General features: G+C 42.0%; 1 long non-coding RNA gene and 2 other non-coding genes across 6 annotated transcripts in view; 2 read left to right on the plus strand and 1 right to left on the minus strand.

Annotated features, from left to right (window-relative positions):
• The first annotated feature begins 1,280 nt into the window (after positions 1–1,280).
• Positions 1,281–1,374, plus strand: TRNAI-UAU. Its single transcript has 2 exons — positions 1,281–1,318; positions 1,339–1,374. It is a non-coding gene; the product is annotated as a tRNA-Ile (tRNA).
• A 1,142-nt stretch (positions 1,375–2,516) lies between these two features.
• Positions 2,517–23,668, plus strand: part of LOC120400198 — a 152,484-nt gene continuing 131,332 nt past the window's right edge. For 3 of the 4 annotated variants that reach the window (XR_005595591.1, XR_005595590.1, XR_005595592.1), the window contains exons 1-2: positions 2,517–2,717; positions 12,186–12,288. This is a non-coding gene — a long non-coding RNA (uncharacterized LOC120400198). The remainder of the gene's footprint in view (positions 2,718–12,185; positions 12,289–23,668) is intronic. The other variant, XR_005595589.1, reaches the window with a different exon arrangement.
• Positions 19,398–19,509, minus strand: LOC120402466. Its single transcript, XR_005597249.1, has one exon. It is a non-coding gene; the product is annotated as a U6 spliceosomal RNA (small nuclear RNA).

Here is a 23,668-nt window from a genome sequence, read left to right on the forward strand (position 1 = left end):
ACAGGCTGCTACTGGGAGTAGGGAGACCAGATGGTGCCATTTTATAGGGACAGTCCCAATTTGGGATCTTTTTCTTATATAGGCTCCTATTACACCCACCCTGATTTTTCACATTTGCTGTCTGGTCACCCTAGCTGGGACGGAGACGTGGGAAATTTCAGATGATTTCCTCTCAGGAAAAGAAAGTCACCCAAAGCCTGGCGTGCAAGAGCAGCCGTCAGTGGCATTGAAGGGGCTGAGCGCCTGCTTCACCCCTGGGGGCTGCAGGCTGGCGGCAGCGACCATCCGACGGGGAACTAGCTGGGAGGAGCAGGGCGCTGCAGAGCACAGCGAGCTGCCCCGGGCAGGGGGCCACTAGCCGGCTCTAGGTCCCGGCTCCTTCCACAGTGGAGCCGGAACTGTCACAGCGGGCTCGCTGCTCTGCACCACGCTAGGCCCCGCGCGGCACGGGGCGCTACGGCGGGGTGCAGAGCTGCCAGGTGCCGGCACCCGCGGCTAAAGGGGGCAGCCGAGCACCGCGCTGCACTAGTCCCCTCGCAGAGCCCCCCCCCCTCCAGTGCACCAGCCCCCGTTGCGTTGCAGCGCCCCGCAGCCGGGCACCACGCTGCACGAGCCCCCGTTCCAGCGCCCCGCAGCCGGGCACGGCGCTGTACCAGCCCCCGGTGCAGCGCCCCGCAGCCGGGCACGGCGCTGCACGAGCCCCCGGTGCAGCGCCCGCAGCCGGGCACGGCGCTGCACGAGCCCCCGGTGCAGCGCCCCGCAGCCGGGCACCACGCTGCACGAGCCCCCGTTCCAGCGCCCCGCAGCCGGGCACGGCGCTGTACCAGCCCCCGGTGCAGCGCCCCGCAGCCGGGCACGGCGCTGTACCAGCCCCCGGTGCAGCGCCCCGCAGCCGGGCACCACGCTGCACGAGTCCCCGTTCCAGCGCCCCGCAGCCGGGCACGGCGCTGGCGCCCCGCAGCCGGGCACGGCGCTGTACCAGCCCCCGGTGCAGAGCCCCGCAGCCGGGCACGGCGCTGTACCAGCCCCCGGTGCGGCGCCCCGCAGCGGAGCACCGGGGGGAACCGACACGGTGCAGCACCGAGCCCATTGCTTGGCTCAGCCGCCAGGCGCTGCCCCCAGCACAGGGCCAGGGCCGGGCCCGCCTCTGCACCGCGCCTCCTCCCCCCAGCAGTGTCCGCGCGGCGGCTCGGGGCTCGAAGCAGGCGGCTGACGCCTCACGTCGCTCCCCGCCCCCGGGTGCACCATTGATAAAGCGTTCGGAAAGACATGGTGTCAGGGCTCCAGTGGCGCAATCGGTTAGCGCGCGGTACTTATACAGCAGTACAGAGCAGAGCGATGCCGAGGTTGTGAGTTCGAGCCTCACCTGGAGCACATGTTCTTTTGGGACACGCACGGCACATTTTTCGTGTTTGGGGTTAAAGCAGCTTTCGACTACTGCTTGCACTAGGAATCATAGCTGAGTCAGGCCACGGCTAAATTGTGCAGCCATTTTCTGTGTGTGTAACACTGCATAATAGCATTAATCTGTATACTGCATTATATAATGAGCAAGTATAAACACACGGCATGATAAAACTGCTTCTCTCTCTGAAGATATTTATATATATATACAATTTTATGTGTATAGCTATACAGATACACACTTCTATGTATTATATGTATGTGTATACATATACATACATGCAGGTGATTTTTGTATGTCTCTGTGTATATTTCATGTATGCTTCTGCCTTTATTGATTCATCCAAACTAGTTTTTGGAATGATGTAATTCATACATTTTCTTGGGAACAGATGCATATATGATCTTTGTGGAAAACCACTTTTAAAAAACATTCATATGATTTAATATATATATTAAAGGGGTAGCTGTGTTAGTCTGAAGCTCTCCCACCGACATAGCGCTGTGTGCACAAATGCTTATGTGGAATAGTCACATCCCTGTGTGACATAAATATTGCTGACATAGGCTGCAGTGTAGACAAAGGCTAATTCTGTTTCTGAGATGTTGAAATTATCTTTGTTTTGCATCTGAACAAGGCTACTCAGCAGTGTTGCATCATGTCATTCTTGTGGCAGAGCTGACTTTATGGATGAAACTTAAGGCCCGAATCTTGCAAACACTTATGCAGGTGTCAACATAGTGGTAGGACTACTTATGGTAAGGAAATTAAGCATGTGTATGCAGATTTGCAAGATAGGGGGATTTATAATGGAAATAATGCTAAATCATAGCAATTACTGGCGATGCAATAGGTCATTAATCCACACTGATGTATAAATGTATACTCACAAAATAAAGTGAATGAAATGACTACAGATTTAATTAATAATTTGAATAGATTTGTGACTATATTCTGTTGTGAGCAGGGCTGTTTAGAACCGTGCCTGGCCATTGCTTTTCATTTTGTGCAGTCATTTGCACCTGTGCAGAGTGGTAGCAGGTTTACACTCACTTTGCACAGGTGTAAATGACTAGAAGGGGCACAAGGTAGTGAAAAAAGCAGTCTCTGGTTTAGCTGGGGTTCAAAAATGTAAATAGCAGAGAAGCAGCATAATGGTAGAGTACTGTGAGTTTTGTTTTGTTTTGTTTTGTCTCCACTGAGTACTTCTTTCATTAGGTAGCAGTGCAGGTCTCTCTACTAATGCCTCTCAATGAGTGTAGGAATTTTGGGCCAGTAAAACACCGCACTACTCCCCAGAAGACTAATTAAGGTAAGGAGTGTTTTGGGGCTTGTGGTGAGGTAGCAAAGGGGATGGGGAGCCTTGTTCAATAGCATGTGATGGAAAAATGTGTGTGTCAGAGTGAAGTACGTGGGAGAAGAAGAACAGTGGGGCTTAACCTGACTCTCACATTTAAGGTATCTCTAATTTATGGGGACTGCAGTGGCCCAGCTCTGGTGCTGTGGTTATGCCAGCATAACTTGATACTATAGATGCATCTTACAGTGACAGAAGAGGGCTTTCTGTTGCTATAAGAATGTCACCTACCTTAGTGATGGTAGCTAGCTGTGCCTACACCAAGTGTTAGGGCAGCATAGCTACTGTGCTCCAGAGTGGCTTTTTCACACTCTGGTGTGCTGTAACTGTGCTGATATCAACTTTTAATGGAAACCAGGCTTTGTTTGCACTGTCACTTCGTTTGTATAGCACTAGTATAGTTGCACTGGTGCAAATCCTTAACCTGCTGCTAAATCACCAGTGCGGAGAGAGTCTTGGAGCTATATAGCACCCCTCTGTGTACAGACAGGCTATGCTGTAGTTGAAGTTTGTGGGAGGAATATCTGCAGCACACACTACTATGGCAGCTGCACTATTCTGGTTAAGGGCGTGGCTTACGCTTCTTGCTTTGGCTAGCTTCAAGAGACTGAGAACAAAACAAAGTTGTATTCTATTTATATCTATGCTAATTACTATTTCTGTTGACACAGGTGTCGGTCATTTGTGTTGCTAAAGTAAAAGCTCAGCTCTGGGGTATATGTGTGTATGACTTGATTTAAATGATAGTGTTATCCCTACCACACCCCTCCCCCAGAAAACAGATGCTAAGTCTTGCATATTTACTGTCATCTTGGCCTAAGAAGGCTTGAACATGAATTCTTATGTGATTTTAATGTAACGTGCAAAACATTAGTAGCAATCTATTAATATTCTCTAAATGGATTAATAGGCTCTCAACTTTTCCTAGCTGACAGGAAGAGGAAATGACAAATAAGTGCATTGTCACCTCCATTTTCTATGAAAGTGTATGATGAAGTCAGTTATTTCTATGAGGAAGATTATTGTTGCTAGAAACTGACATTGGTAGTGATTAAAGTACTCTTAAAAAGGCAGATCAGGGAAGACTTTTGCAAATCACTTAACATGAGTTAGGCTGGGACTAGTAACAGTGACTTGAGTGCACAAGATTTACTGAAAGTCAGAATTTGTGCTCCTTAAGTCACTTGGACATGCTTGAAAAAATCTTACCCCTAGTTCTTGTCAGTGATTACTTACATTTGCAACTTTTTCTAAAGCAAATAGGAATCTCTTATTTTGTAAACTTTTTGGGAACTTCAGTATCTTTAAGGGTTTCTAGGTGGGAAACTGCTGTCCTGTTACAGGTGTGGGAAATATTTTTAGTGCAATAATCAAAAGAGGAAAACAATGCAGCAGAAATGGGCTTGACAGATTAGCACATGAGGAGTGCAAGCCTGGAATGGATTCTATTCCTGGCTATAGCATTGGACTATTTTTATGACTTTGAGGAAAATGTCCCTGTAGTTCTGTTTTCTCCTCTGTAAAATGAGAGTAAATGGGATAAACTCTTAAATCCAGGCAGCCCAACATCCAATTGAGAGTTTTGGGTATCACTTCAGTAATATTTGTATTACTGTAGGGCCTAGGAACCCTAGTCATGGACCAAGGCCCCATTGTGCAAAGTTCTGTACAGACACAACAAATAGCTCCCAGTCTCAACTCACCCTTCCAAAGCACTCTGGGATCATTTCCTGAAAAGTACCATATAAGGGGGTGAGGGGTGGGGGAGGAAGAGAGTTTTTGAAAAGCAATTTTAAGCTTGTTTAGCAATAGAGTTGCATGAAGAAACATAACTAATTAAAAACAGGCTGGCCAAAATGTTCACACTTAAGTTCCTGAAATGTTAGGTGTCTAAGGCCAGGTTACAAACGTACATGGGTATAACTACATCGCTCAGGGCTGTGAAACCCACACCCCAAGTGACCGTTATACCAACATAACCTTGGTGCAAGACACATGCAGCTCCTGTTGCAATAAACACCCTGACTTTCAGTGAACAGGTATCAAGCACTTAAAGAAATGGTGTAAGGCGGCTAGACATACGTTGCATTAACTCTAACTCTCGAGTAGTGGTCAAAAGTAGCTCTGGATAGGTTGGACTAGTGAAATGTATTTTATCACTCATAAAGGCATGGACCACTATGCAATAACATCTCTCGGATATGGATCTTGCCAAATACCCATACTTATGCTGCTCCAGTCAATTCTTGTACATAAGTGTCATGAGTTTTGGAGAAGGACATTATATTTGCTTTAAATTGAAATACAAGTCAGTAATTGCCATTGCTTTGCTAATTCAATTAGCACAGTTGTACTGAGGCATCTTTCTAGGGCAGGATTATTTGGAGAGTGGGGGGAGGGCTTTACTCTTAGATGCCTTAATCAGAAACCTTTCTCGATGAGTGGCTAAATAATCCAACCTCCCCTCCCCCCAAACAAACCCCAACTTCTGCTGTGGTGAAGACGGTCACTGTTGTCAAAGGTGACCTGTTGTAAGGCTTTGAGTGCTTAGGAGAGATGGACTGGGTCAGTTTAAATAACAGCATGGCACGCCCCAAGTACTCCAATCATAGGTCAGGCCCCCAAAATCCAGAAACTAAAATATAAACTCCGATTTATTTGCCTTCTGGGTTTTGAGCCTTTGGGGGCACTCTTTCAAGCTTTGACCTGCAATCATGAAGAAACATGTAATTAAACCTGATCTTCTGTATGTAATTCTAAACTGATACAGCAAATACCACAGCTGTTGAGAGAGCGCCTGGCAAGTTTGTCATCTTCAACATTTAAAAGTGAAGTTTTCTGAAGACATCAGGGGTTGCTGGCTCTTCCAATTGCTTTGAAACTCTTCCTGTTTGGCTGTTTATAAGGGGATCTCAACCTCTACAATGAGTTTTGTGACATCTTGTCATCTAAAATGGCCTCTCCAGTTACTGCCAATAAGACTGAAACCACAGGGGCTGAAGCCATACTGCCCTCGGGGAAGATAGTGGTCCCTTGCGCAGAGGAAGGAATAGATGGAGGTGCTGAAAATTGGACTGTGGGGGGCATGTGACAGGGAAAGTACAAAGTTAGAAGAATATTCGGGGGGTACGATGCAGACTTAGGTTTGAGGAAGAAGGGGTCAGGGCAATGTTATAGCAGAGAGAACGCAAATGGAGGGAAATGTGGGGAAAGAAGAGAAAATACGGGGCTGGCCATGCTGGGCACTTGCCAAAGTGCTCAGTCATGAATTGGGTTCTAAAAATTGTATATATAAAAATAATACATAACAGATCCTGTTAATTTGACTTCTGCTTCTTAAGCTGGACAGGGTTAACCCTGAAGGTGCATCTCCATAACCATGAGGGCTAGAATTTTTTTTTGTTTTTAAATCAAAAGCTGAGATTTGGGTGTAGTCACAGGACTTCGGTGTTTAGGACTTTAAGGAAAAACATCAACTCTTGATACTTATGGGGAGTCTTGCAATAGTTGGCAACACTTGCTACCTCTCCTGCCTAGCTAGGGAGAACAAATGTGGCTGGACAGAAGACAACTCCCCCGATGTTAGGGAATAGGAGAGGATAAGTAAGGGGAATCCTCTACTTGTGAATAGATACACAGGGAAATGCATTTTATCTAAGGCTGTGTGTGTTTTTTGTTTTGTTTTTCCCCTGAGAGGATCCCCCACAAGCTGGAAGAGCTATTCCTCCCCCCCTCTCCCCACTGAAAATATTAAAAGCGAGTGAGAAACAATGTAACTTCTTTAAATCAGTCTATTTTGAGTCTTCAATCAGGCTTTTTGAATGTTTGAAATTAAACTAGCAATATGTAATCCAATATGCTTCTGCTTATTTCTGTGCTAAAATTTTGCAAGGCAGTTAAGTGATCAAGTACTCTTTTATATCTTAAAATGAAGTTTGAAAATCTGATAACCAGCAGAGGTAGTTTAGAGTATCTTACACTCTGGCTTGCACTCATCTTGGGAATGATAACCTTTGTCCAGTCCAGTAAACACTTTTTTGCACATGAGTGAAATTCACCCTGACCAGGGCCTGAACAAGACTTAAGCATCACTAGAGTCCTGTCCCCGTCCCTGCCCCCACACTTTTTTTTTAGAAGACTCAAATGGGACTAACTGGCTTTAGTTATTTGTGTGTTTAACCCATGAGTGACTTGCCTAAGTAGTCCCACTGAAGTGGAGGGCATGGGATGGAAGAAGAGTAAAGAAACTTCCCTCCCTTTCCTTCTCAAGTGTCGGCAGAACAGGCCCTTAGTAATCTTATTTCTACTCAGTCTCCTGTTTCTCATCCTTTTTGTACAAGCTGGAAATGTTTGGGTTGCGAACACCTTGGGAAGTGCTTACATTTAAACAGGTTTTTATTGTCTTTAAATTTAATCACGTCTAGCAATATTGGGTATTGTAAAAAATTAACACATCCCCCTACAAATTTTAGATTAAACTGCTGTCTGTGACCCTTTGGCTGTCCTGAAGCCATAGTATCCAATATCACGAATCTTACACTTTATGCAGAGGCCTCTGCGTAATGGCTTATGCAATGAAGCACTATTTCCAGTCAGGCCGTGCTTTCTATCGTTTTCCAACAGATGGAGCTATGATCACACACAAACACGAAGTGGAGGGGGAGGAGACAGCGGTTCCAGGCTTCCTAAAAATAATAGTCACTTGCCATTGTGCCAAACACTTATTTTGTGTGTTCCGCACGGCAGAAAACAATAGGCATGCATTCCAGTGGTTAGATAGAAGGCCAAGTTAATAACTGGAGGGATAGATGGGTTTCTGTGTGTGCCATCCCCTCCTACTTATCTCTCAAGTTACACGTATCATTTGGTGCCACTTAAAGTGAGTGATATGGATAGAATCTAAATGAGATCATTACATGATTTCATAGCAGTTTGTGACTTCCGTGCTGGTGGACGGTGTCAGACTAACAGCCCTACAGACTGCATTCTGTCCACACATCAGATCCAGAGCAGTTGGCATTAGCGGAAACTCCCCTTAAATTGTGCTGCCAAAGGGCCAAGCCGCTCTCCATGCTATTGCTTAGTTCCATAGTATTATTAGACGAGGAGAGGGTAATCAACGGGGAAGGAAGAGGAAAAGCCTCTGTGAAGAGGACAGGAACAGTGTGTGGAGATGCAGGCGAACTTCTGGAGTCTCCTTGTTGGTAGTGCCCTAACATGACTACAGCATTATCCATGGGGGACAAGGGCAGTGGGAGGAGCGTGACTGGGGCAAAAGGACATAAGAGTGGTGAGGAGGCAGTGTGCATTTCATTGGGGGCTAAAAGCATGTAATAGAGGGATAGGAGCCTGAGTGAAGGGTGAGATGAGTAAAGGGATGCTGCAGATGGTGTAAGTAGGTGGGAGGAATTAATAAGGAAAGATAGGAATAGCCTGGTGACGATGGAAGAGAGTACCACACAGGAGACTGAGAAGAAATCCACTGAAAAGATATAGCAAGAAAATAACAGAGGGGAAAATGGAGTGAAAGAGGAGAAGGAAGTACAAACACAAGAGGAAAGCACAGTAGCTTTAAAAAGACTCATTTATAGAAAAATGGACTCTGGGGTGTGAACATATATTTTGCCCAAAGCAAGGTAATGGTAAGAGCCAACTGTGTTCACCTATAGAAACTTGTGATGGTGACTGCAGAATATAGTCTGGGTCATCAGCCTGTTGACTTCTCCACTAAGGGACAGGAGTAGCAATAGCAACCTAGACTGAAGCCCAAGATTTCCCATGCTACTCCTACAGTGTGGAGACAGCGGGTTCTCTTCCCCCTTCCTTCTACCTTGTGTGGTCACCTATATCTGTGCAGCGGTGTGAGGGCATCTCCATTGCTGTAAACGCTAATGCTGGTGCTGGGAATGGCTGCAGAATTGAGCACACAGTTGTAGGAGGGAAAGGGAAATGTGAAAAGTACTGACCAGTCATTGGCTTTCCAGCTTGTTCCTTCATGTCACTCATGGTGCTTAGCTCTACTTCTGAGGTGCAAAAAGACTTTTGGCTTCATCAAGAAGTCTCAGTGCAGCCTAGAAACTGGAAGCCTTGGGACAGCCTCAGAGCAAAGCAAGCTAGAGCAGACAACAAAGGTAAATCAGAGGAGAGTACTACAAATTCTTATGGGGATGTTGGGTTGGGTGACAAAGTTGAGTCAGTCCTGCACATTGCAGGTGAGAGGCTCTATTCATGAGCTAACCGACTTATGATCTTACTCAGCACCAATCTTAAGTGTCTAACTGCAAAATTGGATCTACAAAGACTAGTGGAAGACTAAAAATATTCTGTAAACTCTTATCCAGAGGAAGTATTTTAAATAACTGGAATTCAGTTGCCTGCCACTCAATGTAGAACTTTCTGAACATTTTAATATGGATCCCTTAGCAAAAATGGAATGTGAAAAAGGTGAAGTAGGCTATGAAGCCTTGTAAATGTACAGCACAGAAGTGAAATCCAATTCTGAAGCCCGCTTAAGCATTATCAGTAGAAACAATGGGCCTAGCTATCTTCTGGCTTACATCTGTATAATCTGTCATAATTGACTGCAGCTGAGTTTTACACCAATACAAGTGAGAGGAAGTTCATTGGGTGGAAAAATGGGAGACCTGGGGCCAAATTCTGCTTAGTTATTGTGGAGTAACTCAGTTAGTTAGTTTGGATCTACACCACAGAAATGGAGGGCCTGCCTACATTAAGGAAGTGTTCCTGGGTGAAGCTCTCTGTAGTAAGTCAGTGGCAGAACTGGGAACAAAATCCAGGAGCTAGTCTAGTCTCAGACCGTGGCTAAATTAAATTCCTAGCCGTGTAACATGGATGTAACCACACTGGAGTGAGCTCTGCTTTGTGCCAGTACAGAGCATCTACATTGATGCAGCTGCGCTAGTGCAGCCTCCTAATGTTACGCTGCTATGAATGTCTTTAATGTAGACAGGGACTGAGAATAGAACTTGAGAACAAATCCAGGAGCCAACTCTGCCACCGATTAGCCCTAAGTGACACAATCAAACTTTCAAAGTGTGTACTGATTCTCAAACAGCTGTTGTCTTTCAGACCTTCTGAGACCTACAACTCCAACTGAAGTTGGTGATGAAAATGGACTTGCTCAATACATCTAAAAAATCAGGATTGAGACCAGGGGCCAGATTTTTTTCAAATATATTTAGGTGTCTAGTGGGATTTTCAGAAGCACCTAACTCACTTAGGCATCCAGAAGGCTCTACAGAACTGCCTAGTTGTATCTTTAGGGGCCTAAATACCTCAGAATATCTGGGCCCTGGTTCTTAAAATATTTTGCATTTTATGTAGTGAGCTACACCAATGCAAAAAGCATTTAAAAAGCTACTCCCAGTAAATGACAGGTGAATTTGATTTAGTAGCACTAGTTTATGCTGCTGCTTTATCTGTAGCCTAATCAATCCTGAAACATATTGGCTCTCAAGCCATGGATGTGGTTGCTGTAACAAGCATGTTTTTATTTTAAATGTTATGAAAGGTAAAGTAACTAGATGTCTGAACTTAAGTCAGTTATGTTTTTGCTATTGATTTCTCTAGGATCAGGATTGGGCTCATTAACATGGCTTGTGGTTAAGGATAAAACTTGCCTCAGAGACTTCAGTGCCTAATCTGATTGGGTGCTTTTCGAAAATTCCTTTGGAAAATCTAGCCCTTTCTAAGAATTGTGAGGTAGACAGAGGTATTTGCTTCATTGCTTAAAAGCAACACCAACTCATCTCATTACACCTAGCTGTGAAGCTGACAGAGAGAATTCATTGCTAATATACATGGGTGAAAATCCACTGAAGTCAATGATAGAATTTGGCCCCAAAGTAGTGGGAAGCTTCCATCTGACTGCAAGGAAACCAGGAGCTGCATAGGGTAAAAGTATAGCTTTTAAGTATGATCTACTGCTGAATACTGCAGTAAGTATTTGATCTGTCAGGATTCACCAGTAAATATTGGTTGACAATAGAAGCCCAAATTAGAGGAAATAATATAGGCCAACTTGAGTCGTCCTTCCCCCCCCGGTGTATGCAAGGAATTGGAACAATTCCATCTCGTGGTTCTGGTCCTTCTTGCTCTTGGCACTCCCAAAATGCAAACTTATTTTTTTTTTCAGCTAAAACTGGAGTGATCATCCTAGGCCAACATTTAGGACCCGGAGCCAGGGTCGGGCACTTCAAATGCATACGTACCCTGGTGACACATCCTACACAGTGCACAGATTACTGCTATCTTTGGCAGGCATCTGTGTGGGGGACTTTGTGCAGTGCCACAGCTGGGTTGGGATACATACAGGCTAGTGTTAATGTTACTCTGGTAGATACCTAATACAATCTTTCTATTGTTAACTTCTATTTCCTTAAATGTTTCACTATCTAGGATACATTCAAACAGTTGGCAGTAAGACTGGATGCATCATACCCCCCTTAGCTTATTTAAAAAAATAAATAAATATTGAAACATCTACTGTCCTCTTGCATTCCCTCTGCTTTCAATGTGCCACCTAGTAGTTTTGATCTTGGCTGCTAACACCGAAGGCAAGGAGTGGTTGGATAGCTTCCTAACGGTGGAGACCTAGTTACTGATTCAAAATACCTTGAAATGATCAAACTATAGGAAATGGTTTTTTGTTTTGTTTGTTTTTGGTGGGGATCAGAACTAAGGCACCCCAAAACTTGTGCTTGACTGAAAATGGAGCATGCACTAACTGCAACTGGGCACATTCCGCCTCCCTTATGCATGCTGAGTAGTATCTTTTTTTAGCAGTTAATAAGACTATTCAAGAAGCAAGGTATAAGCACAAGTGAAGTTGGCAGAATCTGGACTATTACCACACAATGGTAACCTCCAAAGGTGGCCTGGGTCCTTCACTTAGCAGGAATGCACTCATTGATTTTAGATTAATAGCCCAAGTAAAGGTGTTTCAAATGTATATTTTAAAAAATGTACAGCATACACCAGGACTTCACCTGTGTGAGCATCACAAGGGAAGATGAAGGCATGGCAGATCTATAGGACACAATATTTGTGGAGTTAAGGTACAAAGAGTAACTTTGTTTTCCTAGGAAGTAAATAATAATCTGGGTGTATGATCCCCATCATACCGTGTTGCCTACAGTGTGGGTTCCTTGCATAATGCAACACAGTAGTCCAGGAGGCTAGTTTCCTAGTTTGCTATATTGCATAATGTGTTTTCTTCATTGGTTTGACTATAATGTTTTCTTAGGGTTTCGTGTATACCAAATTCTAGTGTGTATACATAACTCATCGTAGTTGGCTGTAATGCAAGGAACCTACAGGCCTGTATGACTAAAGCAAATTAGCATAAGTGTTTGTAATCTTTGGCATAGATAAATGACCTATTGGTAACCGCTTTGTCTTTAGGGAATGGAATGGAGAACCAAACAGAGAACTGAATGTTTACCATGAGTCTGGAACAGCCCACAAGGTCCACAACAGAACATGGAAGTCATGATTTAGGCCAAAGGTAATGGTTTCAGGGATGAGACAGCTGATATTAACACGTATGAATGTAATAATGTTAGGCTATAGAATAAGTGATACCTGAAGATTTATCTGGGTGAGGAAATAAGATTTGGGTATGGTAGGTTGGGCACTGATATGAATATCCAGGGCATTGCCAGGACCTTATAAAAGAGCAAACCACCATGTAGAGGGGTCACTCTTTCTATCTTCTGCTAAACTGTTAGCTCAGCTTTGATGTAGCTTAGCTACTTGAAGTTGATCTCTACCAACTTGGGGAACCTGGGCCATCGAGTTCATCGGGCGTGCCAGAGACAAGGCTGGTCCTCTGTCACCCACTACCAGGCCTACAGGGAAGGGTGAGAGGATGCTAGTTTTCTAGTCTAAAAGATTATTTGTGTTACCACCCCGGACCATGGAGTTGTATTACTACTTTGTGACTCTGTGTTTTATAGCTTTGATTTATCCTTTCATTTGTTTTAATAAAGATCTTGAAATTCTGGTATTGTCCTCAGTATAAGTGTCCTTGCCACAGCCCCCCAAGAGTCCATTGGAGTTGGCTTCCAGTGGAATATCTTAAGAACCAGCTTGTTTCCTCTGTGTTAACGTGTGTGTGGGGGGGAAAAATCTTACAAAATACTGGAGCATGTAGATGCTGAATAATACAAGAAAATAAATAGTTCAAAGGTTTACATGGAAAGTAAAGTAGGCCAAGACTTTCCAATAACATTGTGGTTTGGATGAGGCTGAAATAAAACAGCAACATCTGATTTATTGTACTTGCTTCAGTTTCATAAGCCTTTTTTAATAACAATCTGCATATTCATTAGATGTTTCTTTTCCAAACTTAAAGAAATGTCAGTAGGCTGCAAGATGGGGAGCATGTTGCATATAGTTCTCTATCAAATGTTGTTCAATAAATTCTGTTGTATGCCTAGTAACAGCATTTTAAATGGCATTAATTGATGATGATGTAAATAGGGAAAACACCACTGATGTCAATAGAGTTGCCCCCACTCAAACAAGCATAAAACTTGGCTTTATGTTTACATGCTGGCAGTGCAGTTTCTAAAAACCTTTCAGTGAGTTAAGAATAACCACATCTAATTACATTGCCTCAAGCATCACAAGCTCAGCTGCAGCTACTGCAAGACATTTGTCTTGCAAGTGACAGGTAAAAGTTGCACCTGTCTCTTGCATAGTCAAATCTAGTCTTTTTGAATGATCCTAAATTCCAAAAATGGAAAGGCATGAGTTTCTCACTCCGGTGTTATGTACCCTAGTGCCTTTTGCACTTGTAGTAAAGAACCTGCTTCTGTGAACTAAACTTCATAACGTGAGTCAAGTTCTAGCTATAGCTTAATAGCACTATTGACCACAGTTGACATGAATGGATTTTGCGGGTGTTGCTTTATTGATAAACTTCAGCTTTCTTCTACACTATCTTAATGAACACTAAGTTGTATTTACATAAAGTTTTCATTATAGTACAAAATGTTAGCTTCACATAGTCACAGATGCAGTTAACTGAATAAATGGCTTTTTAACTAGGGCTGTCAAATGATTTAAAAAAAAACTAATTGCAGTTTTAATCACACTGTTATCGAGGAATACCATTTATTATAAATATTTTTGGATGTTCAACATTTTCAAATTGATTTCAGTTACAACACAGAATACAAAGTGTACAGTGATCACTTTATATTTGATTATAAATTTGCACTGTTTAAAAAAAAGAAATAGTATTTTTCAATTCACCTCATACAAGTACTGTAGTGCAATCTCTTTATCATGAAAGTACAATTTACAAATGCAGAATTAGTTTGTGCAGTTATGTTAATTTAAAAAAAAACAAAAAACCTAAAATTTAGGGCCTGCAAGTCCACTGAGTCCTACTTCTTGCTCAGCCTGTCATTAGGACACACATTTGTTTACATTTATGGGAGATAATGCTTTCTGCTTCTTATTTAGAATGTCACCTGTTGTAGCCAGCGTTGCAAGGTATTTACATGTCATTCCAGAGGATATGCTTCCAGTTTATGATGGGTTCTGTTCAGTAATGATCCAAAGCAGTGCAGACTGAAGCATATTCATTTTCTTCATCTGAGTCGGATGCCACCAGCTGACGGTTGATTTTCTTTTTTGGTGGTTTGTGTTCTGTAATTTCCAAATTGGAGTGTTGTTCTTAAGACTTCTGGCAGCATGTTCCACACCTTATTACTCTCAGATTTTGAAGGCACTTCACATTCGTAAATCTTGGGTCAAGTGCTGTAGCTATCTTTAGAAAGCTCACATTGGTACCTTCTTTTCTTTGCAGATTTGACAAAACAAAAGGTGGTGTGTGGGTTTTGGTTTTTTTTAAATTGAACAACATAGGATGAGTCATCATCTGAGACTGTCATAACACACAATATATGGCAGAATGTGGGTAAAAGCATGGAGCAGGAGACCTACAACTCTTCCCCCAAGGAATTCAGGCTTAAATGTAATGCATTTTTTAAAATGAGCATCATCAGCATGGAAGCATGTCCTCTGGAATGCTGGCAAAAGCATGAAGGGGCATATGAATGTTTAGCGCATCTTGCATGTAAAGTATCTTGCAATACCTGCTAAAAAAAAGTACCATGTAAATGCCTGTTCTCAATTTCTGGTGATATTGTAAATAAAAAGCAGGCAGCATTATCTCCTGTATATGTAGACAAACAAGTTTGTCTTAGCAATCGGCTGAACAAGTAGGACTGAGTGAGTCTCAAGTTTTTACATTGTTTTGTTTGAGTGCAGTTATGGAAAAAATAATTCTACATTTGTAAGTTGCATTTTCACCATAAAGAGATTACACTACAGTACTTGTCTGAGGTGAATTGAAAAATACTTTTTCTACACTGATCATATTTGTAAAAATAAAAATAGAGTGAGGATTGTACACCTTGTATTCTGTTGTAATTGAAATCAATATAACTTTAAATTGGTGTTCTGTTAGTGCAATTAAAACTGCAATTACAATATTAATAGTTAATTTGTTTTAAGTTAATGGTGATTAATCAACAGTCCTATTGTAACACTTTAAACTCTGTTTTAGAGGAAAAAATGGAAATTAAGGGCTAATGTGTTTACCAAGACCTTGCTTGGTGGCTTGAAAATACAGATAAGGTGATTTATGCATGCTTTACTCTAGAAATCCACTGATTCTAGTGGAGTTGTTGTTGCACCCGAAATTAGGTACTAGTTCATAAAGCATTATGGAAACCTTCTGATAAATAGGCATAATCAATGTAAATCATGCAACATGAATCCAGAATAACTCATTTGGAGTTACTCTAGATTAACAGTAGCATAATATATATTTAATCTGGCCCCAGGATAGTTAGTAAAATGTTTGCCTTCATATGTCTAGATACAAGCAGCTATTCAGCCCATGTGCCTCTGTGACATTCCTAATTTGGTGTACAAGTATATAGAAGGGACCAGATTCTCCACTGGCTTGTTTAGGCACTTGCACCTATGTAAAGTAAGTGCAAACTGCTACTCTTCCAGTAACATTTTACACCCACCCTGTGCTTGTTCTGTTACACCAGTGTTGCATGCAAAGTGCTGGAAAATAAGGTCCATGATGTCTGGCACTTCATCTGGTAAAGCATCAGTGATTTTTGTATAGTAAGTCAAACATGGCAAACTGACTCAGATCCTGACATCCTTGCATTGGTGTAAATCTGGGAGTAACTCCACCGAAGCTAATGGAGGAAAATTAGATCAATGCCTGGTCCCCTTGCTTTCATAGAATCATAGAATAGAATATCAGGGTTGGAAGAGACCTCAGGAGGTCATCTAGTCCAACCCCCTGCTCAAAGCAGGACCAATTCCTTTAAAGCTTTAAAACTTTTCTATTCAAATACACCCTCCCCCCAAAAAGAGAGCTCCACTGCAACGTTGCTGATTCTCCTCCTTCTAAAGACCCAGTGCTATGTAGGCTCTCGTTTTATCTTGACCACATGGAGGCTTCCTAACTCTTATGAAGCTGTCGTGTTCTTTGTACTGGTCTGAACTTTTGATATCATGGCTGGCTGCCATTACAGATAAAGAACTGTGCAGCACTGGCACATTGCTTTCTTTATAGTCAAGGAATTGCTTTATATACCACTGACTTAGTTGAAGAGGAGAATTTTATACACATGAATAATGTATATTAATGCAGCTCATATTCAAAACATCTTGTGGTCTAGTATGAGTGAGAAGAAGGCTGTAATCTCTATTATAACAGGAACACTGATCTCCAGAATTAGATGGGATTCCAAGTCAAAACTTGGAATCTAGATCCAGAATTTGGGGTTGGGAACATAATTTAAGCCCATCTCTGTATTAACAGAATTGCCTAAAAATGACATGTAGCATGTTATGGAGTAGGCAATTTGAGTGGACCGAATATTTGTGTTAATCTGGGAAAGGAGCAAGGACAGGAATAGCTGGGCTACTTAGGTCACTGACTTAACTTTCCTTAAGTGAATCTGTTTGTTTGTTTTTTGTTTTTTAAATACTGGAAAGAGTTGGCTTAATTATTTGAATAATGCTGTATAAAATCTCCAAATGCTCCGCCAATGCTATCTTGACACTCGCTCATCTGTATTAGGCTGCATTATCTGTCCTATTAAAACTTAAGGAGGGGCCCAGTGAAAGCATGTGCCAGGGAACATGGGCAGGGGCCAGTGTCCAGAGCTACCTACCCTATTATGATGGAATCTCACAAATGGGGATCCTGAGGCCCACTCCTGCAGATATTCCTGGCAGAAGGAATGCTTTGAGCCACGTTTTCCTGAGAATGTTTAATATTTAGACGTGCATTGTTCTAAATAAATCTCTAAATGTAAAATCCTAACCAATACTGACTTCACAACAACTTAAACATTCATGTGTCAGAACTACTGCATATGATTTTGGTTTGTCCTTTGCATGAGGCCGTGATTCCAAAAATCATCACTCCTTTAAAATTTAGTTTCTGCAAGATCAAAATTGAAGCCAATAAATACCTCCAATGACAGATCAGTCAAACAGCAAAACTCCAGTAGATGGCAGCATTGTACTCTGTATCTTGTATTTGGTAAATCTGTTGCAGCAGCTAGTTCCTCTTAACTTTTTGTTTGTTACCCTTCCTATGGTGATAGCAGGCTGATGAGAAGTAAACCAGAATACAAGCTTTTAAGACCTGTATATCAAATATTTTAGACGATTATATATTGTTCCAGACTTGTGGCTTTCCTATGGAAAATACCACTCCTCTAAATACGAAAATATTACACTAAAAACTGGGTCTAAAACTAACTTCCAGGATTTGTTTAACTCTGAGCAATTCCTTGGCTGCAGAGAGGAAGGCTGTCTGCTGATAGAAATATTCATCTTAATACTTCAAGGGATTTCTTATAATGCGAGTCTTCAAAATAAAATGGTGTGTCGAGCTCTAAGTTACCCCCTGCATGTTGTGTCCTCTGCAACATTCTCTCCAACTTTCCAAGCACTCTTGGAGAATGGGATCATGGGCTGCTTTCTTTAAGATCAAAGGGAGCCATGTGCCCAAATACAATGTACAGTAGGGACACTAACTTCTTGCTCAGGGTTTCAGTTAGGGTGACCAGACAGCAAGTGCAAAAAATTGGGGGACGGGTAGGAGGTAATAGGAGTCTACATAAGAAAAAGACCCCAAAATCAGGGACATCTGGTCACCCTAGTTTCAGTACAATGATTATAGAAAGTACCTCCATGTATTTAGACAAATTTATATAATGCATTTTTCAAACTGAGGTGTTACATGTATGCAGAGTAATATCAGAGACCTGTTCAGGGGATTGTTAATGGATTACAGCTCTCTCACTTCCAAATTGCTGGCTTAAATCTAGCCTGTATGAGTTGTATGGTGACAGCTTTCAGTTATGACTGACTTCAGTGGCCTATGAAATGAGTTGCTAGTGTCAGATCAGTTGTTAATGGCTAGGTGCCTACAAGCCCCACCAGAACTGGCAGAAAGCTCTCAGCAGAGACCAAATTTCCTCATAAAGATACTTTCAGACTTAAATGGCTTTTAGTTTACATTAAGAAAATACAAGTAAAATCAGCATATCTCCTTTGTAATAGTCTGTCCTGAACAAGGTAGCTGCTAGGCTTGCAGACAGCATAATCTTTAGACATTTAAAAACATGGTGCATACTGACAGGTCTAGCTACATACCAAGGACTGAGTGGGTGCGCAACAGCCATATTTAGCAGTGACATAAGCAATGTTCTGATTTGATGGTGTTACAGGCACACAGCACTAACATATGACTACAGCAGGGGGCAGGGCAATAGTGAATCAGGCCAAATGTCTTCCTAAATAGACTCTCAAAAGCAATGTGAAAATAGAGCCTGATTCTCCCTGCTTAGTATTGTAAATCAGAGGTTTACAGAAGTCAATAGAATTACACTGGTTTAAAACAGGCACAACTTGAACATAAAACTTCCCAACAGCGGAATCTTGCAGTGCAAGCTCTTTTTAAAAGTGTGCTTAGGTAGGACTCCTCCTTTCCTTCCCCCCTCACCTCCCAGCTCCTTGATTCTTTGGGGGGAGGATGGGGGAGAGAGGGGAAGTGCAACCCTGTAAATAAAATCAAGCTCTAGGTACCATTTGGGTTACACTTTGGGCCAGATCCTGCTCTTGGTTACCAGCTAGAGTAGCTGCATTAAAATCAGCATAATTCTGGCTTTGGCCACAGAGCTATCTTTTAAACATAATGCCAACTCATTCCTCCTTAAATGAGAGGAATCAATTTATGCAGCTATGTTAAGTCAGGTGGTGATCACATCAATGCTCATGAGTTCAGCAGGGATGGGCCTGGTCACCCCTTGAATGGGAGACCTCACACCAAAAAAATCAGGTGGCCTAGAAAAGGGTGGTTGAATTACCAGTTCTCTGAAGGTGTTGGGTCATATGAGATGTGGAACTGAAATCACCTGTGGTCACTTAACAAAATCACATGGCACTCTTGTTCAGAGTGTTATTTTGGTCTCACGGTAGAACTGTATTGTGGATAATTATATTCTGCCTACCTGAAATTCCTGCAGCTGGAACTGAATAAATACTAGACTGAACTCTTCCTTTCCTAGGTTCACGAATTTGCATGTCATCCTTGCGCAGGGGCCATGCTAATCTTCTCTGCATCATTCCAATTTTAGTATATGTGCTAGTTACTTTCTTGGAGAACTAGACACAGAAATCACTATAGAGCAACTTTCTATATTGCTTGAGGATGATGTAAGTTAATGCAAAGGATTGTTCAAGAAAGTACCAAGTTATGCTGGTCTCCTGCTCATGAAGAGAATAAGAGAACTGGATGCACTGCCATGTAGAATGACACACACTGCAAACTCCTATAACCTACCTTTTCTTCTCTTAGCCACAACTTAAACCAAATCCTAGTCCCAGCCCACAGTTTGAGCAGCCAGGAGGGAAGGTATCCTTCCCCCTCATGCCACATAGCAATAGCAGAGTAATTTTGCATCCCTTGATGCTACCATCTGGGGGGATACAGTAGACACTATTCCTCTTGCATGCTCTCCTTCCATGGTGGAATATGACCAGTGACTCTCAGTCACCATACTATATGGCCTTCACTCCTTTTCCCAAAGCTCTCATCAGTACTCAGATTTACTGACTTCCTGTAGATCTGTGCTGCTTGGTCTGCAAGGTCCTGGATCTCCTGCATGGACGCATGCCATCCTTCCCCTTTGCAGTGATACCAAAACTTCTCCACTGTGAGCAGAGCTCTTTGCACCAAAGTGAAGGAAAAGACCTCTTGTTATAAGAGGCACACTCATCATTCCTGTTTTGTGTAGCAAAACTCGCCGACCAATATCTAAGGTATAGCTTACACCACCTGCATCAGGTTTCTCAAGACTTCACAGGTAGGTGGACTAATTCTGCATTTGGATCTATTTTCGGTAGCTGTTTATCTTGTCCACATGGGTAACATTTTCCTTGAATATCTCGCTAGTTCCAAGAGAGATGGATTCTATGAAGGTAGCTCATGATTAAGGTTAAGATAATTCATAATTTTTAGTAAGTCGCGGGCAATAAACACAAATTTGCATTACCCTGTGACCTGTCTGAATGGTTGGGAGGAGGTGGGCACTCGGGAGGACAACTGTAGGCCAAGTCTTGGGATGAGAGCCCTAGCCATGCTGCAGAGGGGAATGGGGGGCAGCAGCCGATAAGGAAAATGTCACGGAGGTCTCTGAAAGTCACAATCCGTGACCACCATGATATAATCTTATCCTTACTCACAATGCTTGTATTTATCACCCCCTCTTTCACCCCCCCAAAAATAATTTTTCCAAAAATCTGTTTCGGCATTCAGACTTTCTAGCTCAGCTGCTTTCTTATATGTAGGCTATCCCTTCTTCATGAGCCAATTTTTTTGTGGGCAGATGGCTATTTTAAATTCATTTATATAACTGGCGCTTGTTTCAGATTCCAGTGAAGAATGTCTGCAAAGAAGGAGAATTTTACATCCAAAAAGTCACTGCTTAATACCAGAGCTGCTAGAATGTGGATTTTTAGTGTGAAGCATCAGTTTTAAAATGACCATTTAATGAAATTGTATTTAATGTTGTGACTACAATGGAATTATACAGTCTTTGAATTTGGCCCAGTAACTTCTCATCTATATTCTGTACATAGGCAAGAGAGCCACTGAATTGCTTATTTGGATAAGATCTTCAAAACTAAGGTCCTGTGTGCTCTACATGGACACTGTAGCTATGCTCTTTCTCAAAAGATGTGGGATTTGCCCTGGAGTCTCTTGCCTAGTTTCCTTTTAATCTACTCCTCTGCAGTTGTACCATGTAGAGGAGTGCTGTTTGGAAATATGTATATTGAAAGATGGTATATGAATCTAAAACATCATCTACTTTTGCGGCAGAGATAGTGTTATACATGCAACAGGAATTCCATATGCAGAATGTGCAATAGAGTTAGCAACCATGGTTTTCTACCAATTTCAGCAGAGTTACTACAGACTTGCCCAGCAGAACTTTACCCAATAGACCTAAAATATTGACCAAAGGGGAGAACTTTGCTGTTAGTTTTTGGTTTTGAATCTACTATTACAGCCAAATAATATAAACCAAATTCTGGCCTTTCCAACTAGCATCATTAGGTCTTAGAGGTTCCTTTGCAGCCTGACAGACTCTGACACTAAAGCATGGACAGATAGAGATCCATTTTTCTCTAAGCTTGAGCCTAGAAATCTGTTAACACGGCCTATTCTAAAGGTCACTGTTAATCTAGTGATCAGAAATAGTTTAGCTCACCACATTGTGAGCTAACATTCCTGCTCTTGCTGTTCTAAATCCAGAAGAACATCAGTGAACTCAATGGTGTTGAGTCCGTGACCAGGGTCCTTGTGGGGAGCCAGCTGTGGTCACTCAATTAGGGTGAACTGCAAAGAATGGGGCAGACAATCCCCAAAGCTGGTGGCTATTGCAATACTTAGATTCACCAAACCAGCACAAAACAGCTTCTTTATTACCTTACTAGTTACTCAGAAGTCCAAACAACATAGTTCCCTTAAAATGATCTAGACTCAGGCCCCCATCCAGGTACCCACATCAAGTATGATAAAAATTTCTGTAAATCTTCTTTCATCATATAAAAGAAAAGATTCTATCACTCCCAAAGGATCAGACACATTACCTCCCAGGTTATTGAATATTCCAGATCTTACCCAAATGCACGCTACAGCCAATTCTTATTAACTAAACTAAAATTTATTAAACGAGAGTATGGCTAAAAGATCAATATACATACAGACATAATTTCAGTTCATTTAGGTGCAGATTCAGAGCAGAGATGGTGATCCTTGTAGTTGCAAAGAGTTCTTTTAGAAATAGTTCATAGGTCCAATGTCCAAATATCATATTCAGGGCATACCAGCATAACTGGGACCTCAATCTTGCAACTCAAACTTCCCCTGATGAAGCCTAAGCAGAGCTGAGATGACAGAATCTGGACCAAAGGATCTTTTATACAATTTCATGTCTTTTGATAAGATGGAGTTCCTCAGGGAACAAAAGGTAATTAGGATGACTTTGAAGGAGGTCCAAAACTGGTACTTAGCTATATTAATTAACATAAGGGCATCTGCTCGTTCCTCCACCATTAACAGTACACTTCAAAGAGATGAATACCGAGATATCCCGTGTTCACAATTCATTTAAATGTTAGGATGTTCATTTGATCTCTGAATTATCAGAATACAGCACTGACAGGGACTGTTGATTACATTGTCGACCCTACTCATGCATATGTAAATACACAAACATTATCTCTCCACATGTCTTTTGAGGGTTATTTATTTTGCAGGATGTTTAACCCTTTCTAGCCATGTGAGACTGTTTTGTGGAAGGGCAAAATTAGAGCTCCTGGATACCTCTTAAGAACCTTTCAACATTGATATGAGCTGTGTTTACATTGAATTCTGTGTAATGCCAAATTATTGATGCATGCTTTGGCCCAAGTTAAAAACTTAGTCCATACTTTGTGAAACACTTGAGTGATTCCAGAGTTTGATCTATGTTTTGACTTAACATAGCTATTAATGTTCTTCATAGAGCACTTACTCTGGCATTCAGACATAAAGGCTGTGAGGTGTTGTACCTCAGTTTCCTTTTGTGCACAGTAGTTCAAGCTGGTAGTGGTTTTTTTCCACTGTGGAAAGTTTTAGAAATGTGTCTATTCATTAGCTGAGAAACCTCAACATTATTAGGCTTTTTAACAGCGTGTTCTTGTTGAACCAAACCACATAATCATAAGGGTTTCTCTTAACATGTTCAAGGGCTTTCCAAAAGACCACGCACATTAAACAAGCTGACCTAAAGAATGATTAGTCTAAACAAGACTTGGCATGACGAAAATAATTGTAAATGTACACTTGTGATAAAACTGTTATTGCTAATGATTGTAACTTGTTGCTGATACCAAGAACTGTAAAAATGTACAATGTCCCTTTTGAATCTTTGTAGCTTTTTCTTGACCTCAGTGTCTTACTTAACATAAGCTTTCAGTTTAACCATTTCCTTGGGGTTTTGGTATTTTAGGGTTAACTCGTGGCTTCCATTAGTATAAAACTTTTTTCCTCTTCCCTGTTCTCTAGGGTCAAAATCTGAGCTCTTTTGCTTAACTGAATCCATTGGCTGGCTGGGTGTGTCCTTGTTGCTAACAGCTACCGGCAAGTCTTTCTTCCCCCAGTCAGTCAGGTAACTTGCATCAACACGGACACAAGCCTGTTTACCAGTTTTCAAATCCCCAAGCTTTACCAATTCCAAGACTGGACTCTGTCTTAAAGAGATACCATCTATTTTCAC

The sequence above is a fragment of the Mauremys reevesii genome, linkage group 3 (assembly GCF_016161935.1).
Source record: "Mauremys reevesii isolate NIE-2019 linkage group 3, ASM1616193v1, whole genome shotgun sequence".
NCBI lineage: Eukaryota > Metazoa > Chordata > Testudines > Geoemydidae > Mauremys > Mauremys reevesii.